Source organism: Pinus tabuliformis, chromosome 3_1 (genome assembly GCF_031772625.1).
Source record: "Pinus tabuliformis cultivar Carrire ecotype Pingquan chromosome 3_1, CPIR1, whole genome shotgun sequence".
NCBI classification, from domain to species: Eukaryota; Viridiplantae; Streptophyta; class Pinopsida; order Pinales; family Pinaceae; genus Pinus; species Pinus tabuliformis.
Window position 1 is genome coordinate 257,838,986 of NC_142301.1, and position 3,664 is coordinate 257,842,649.

Here is a 3,664-nt window from a genome sequence, read left to right on the forward strand (position 1 = left end):
TATAGTAATCCAATTCTTCTAGTTGCTTTCCATGACTTAAAGTTGCATATACATCCTTAAAATCTGTATCTTGAGCATATTGTTCAATGTAACTTTCATGAATTACTTAATTATGCTTAAGTATTGTGGATGCATTTATAATTGGTCTTGATAACATGTCTGCAACCTTATTATGTATGCCCTTCTTATATCTAATAACAAGATGAAATTGTTGTAGAAAACCCACTGTAATGTCTTGATTGTTGCAATTTAGTTTGTGAGTGTAAATATTGAAGTGCTTGATGATCTGTATGTATGATTGTTTCTTTACCCATTATGTAACGTTTCCACTTTTTAACACTCTGAACTAATGCATACAATTCTTTATCATATGTAGGATAGTTAACTACTGCTAATGTAAATGTCTCAGAATGAAAGCATATAGGATTTTTGTGTTGCATTAGCACTGCCCCCATGGCATATTCACTTGCATTTGTCTCGATCTCAGATGGATGTTGAAGATCGGGCAGTGCTAGTACTAGCGCTGCACTGATCCTTTCTTTCAATGTGTCGAAGGCTTTCTACTATTTTCCTCCCCATTGAAACACCTGTTTCACACTTGTCAAAGCATGTAAAGGAGCTGCAATCAAAGAAAAGTTAGCAATAAACTTTCTCCAATATTGTGATTCCCCTAAGAAACTTCTAACTTTTGTAGCAGTATTGGGCTTAGGCCAATTTACAATAACTTCGACCTTAGAGGGATCTATCTTCAATTCACCACCCCCTACAATATAACCCAAATAATTCAAATATGTTTTGCCAAATTCACATTTTGACAGTTTTACATAGATATTTTCTCTTTTCAATACATCTAAAATCTTCTTTACATGCTTTACATGTTCATCCCATGTTCTACTAAAAACAAGAATATCATCTAAATAGACTATTACAAAATATCAATAAATGGTCTAAATACATCATTCATCACTCGCATAAACGTAGTTGGAGCATTAGTTAAGCCAAAAGGCATAACCATCCATTCATAGAGTCCTTGCTTCATTTTGAAAGAAGTCTTCCATACATCCTGTTTTGCAACTCTAATCTAATGGTAGCTGCTTCGCAAGTCTAGTTTAGAGAAGTAAATTACATCTTTTAACTGATCTAATAAATCATCAATATGAGGAAGAGGATAACGATTCTTTATTGTGATTTTATTTAGTGCTCTAAAATCAATGCACATTCTCCATGAACCGTCTTTCTTTCGCACTAACACAATAGGTGATCCGCACGGTGATGTGCTTGGTCGAATAAACCCTTGATCGAGCAACTCCTGTACCTGCTTCTTTATCTCTGCATTCTCTAGAGCTGATAACCTGTACATTCCAATGTTAGGTAGTGGAGCATCTTGCTGCAAATAAATCTCATGTTCTATCTCTCGCTTGGGTGGAAGCCCTTTAGGCTCTTGAAACAGAATATCATAATTGGAAACAACTTTAACTAGATCTACTTTCTGTTTAGGATTACAGCCTTGGAATGCATCGGATTTATCAATATCCTTTGCCTTTACAATCATAAGTAAAAAATGCTTACTTGAATTTACAATTCTTTTCATCTGTCCTGAATTTATGAGAGAGAAGTTATCTTTGAGTTTATGAGCCCTTACAATATATTCAATTCCATCCTTAGTGAGTTGATACTTATTTTCAGTTCGATAGAAGATAGCATTTCTATCATACAAATATGGAATTCCTAATACAATTCCACATATGTCCAATGGGACTATGTCTAACTCAACCTCATCTACAAACTTTGACCTAATAGCAAAATGGAGTTTACATTGTTTCGTAACTTGTAGCTTAGTTTTATCACACACCCAACCTAATGGATATGGCTTTTTATGAGGTTTTATTTCTAGACCCAACCTCTTTACAATTGCTTCAGAAATCAAATTAACTTGTGACCCACTATCAAATAAAGTATCAATTTTAGTATGCTTGGAAATGAATCTAATATGAAATAGCTCATTCCTTTTCCTCTCATCATTATCATTATCAACAGAATGCGAAGAAGTACTTGTAGATGATTTAGAATCTTTACCTTTTATACCTGTATTTGTAACCGTTGTCTCGTCACCTGAGTCTGACCCCAAGTCCTTTTGAACAGCAGCAACATTCTTTCGCTCTTTACTCCCGAACTTCTTAGGCTTCAATTTTGGATGTAAAGACCAGTAGTGTACCTAATCATGTCCTTCCTTCTTACAATGAGTGCATGAAGGTTTATCCTTCTTCACAGTATTTGTTTTCCTCTCCTTCCATTTCATTTTCTTCTTGCCTTTATCCTTGCTTTCAATAGGTTTGGATGATTTCCCAATATCTGGGGTTACATTTTTACCTCTAGCTTCTAGATGAGTTGCTTGAACTGATACATCATCTAAGCTAGTTGGGTTAAACATAAGTATAGTATGCCTTAAATAACTATGAAGACCACCTATATATTTTAACAATGTCTCTGGTGAGTCCAATGATATGCCTAATATTAAAGCTGTCTTACGGAATTCCTGAGTATAACTCTGAACACTTTGACCTTTTAGTTGATGTAGTGGTTGCCAACTCATCATTGCTTGCTGCATATAAGCCAAAGGATAAAATTTCTTTTTAATGGCAGAAACAAATTCATTCCAAGTTGAAATGCTTTTACCATGTTTTTGGAGATCTGCTTATGTCTTGCCTTCCCACCATACAAGTGTGGTTCCTCCAAGTCGAAGGCTAGCAAGCTGGATCTTCTTCCTTTCTGAATCAACTTTCTACACCCTGCAATATACATCAATTTGTCTTATCCAATTATCAAGCTTTTCAGCGTTAAGTTCTCCATCATAAATTGGAAAATCAAATTTTACATCTAATTTGATCAAAGAGGCTTTCTTTTTCCTCTTCTTATAAGAACTAGTTTTATGAGAGGAAGACGATGATGATGACAATGATGGTGATGGTGGAGGAGATGGTGGAGAAGGCTTTTCTCCTTTTCCTTTATCTTCTTTATCTGGAGGGACAAAAAGAAAAGGTTCCTTTGCTCCTTTGTCTGGTTTAGGTGATGAAGTGCCTTCACCTTTTCCCTTTTTAAACTCATTATACATCTCTTCCACCATTGCACGTATTGTCATGAAACTATCCAAGAATTGGGATTCTGATCCAAGTGGAGTTTCATCTGCCATCCTTCTTTGTGAAAAGACCCTTCCAATCTCTAGATTCGCCTCAACAAGTTCACCTTCACCTCGTCCGAGCCTCAACCTAGTAAGCATTCAAATCTCCACACAAACTTGTCAAACCTTTAAAAACCTTACTGCTCTGATACCACTTGATCCGTTAATGAAAAAGGTATTATAGACTATGTGTGAAGTTTCCTATGTTACTTAGTGCAACGGATCGAAAAGATTGTGAATAACATAAACACTTAAACAATTAGAAAACACATTCAAACCATCAACACAACCAAGTTTGATAAAGGAGTTCACCAGACTTCCTGGCTACATCTCCTGGTCCTTCCATTTCTAGTGTTGCCCTCTCTATTATGTCTTCAAATTGTTGTTACATGTGTGAGCTCAAAAACAGTGTCTCAAACATGAAAATGGATCTCACCATTGTGTTTAGCTCGAGTATTCGAGTCAAAACGAGTATACACTCAACTG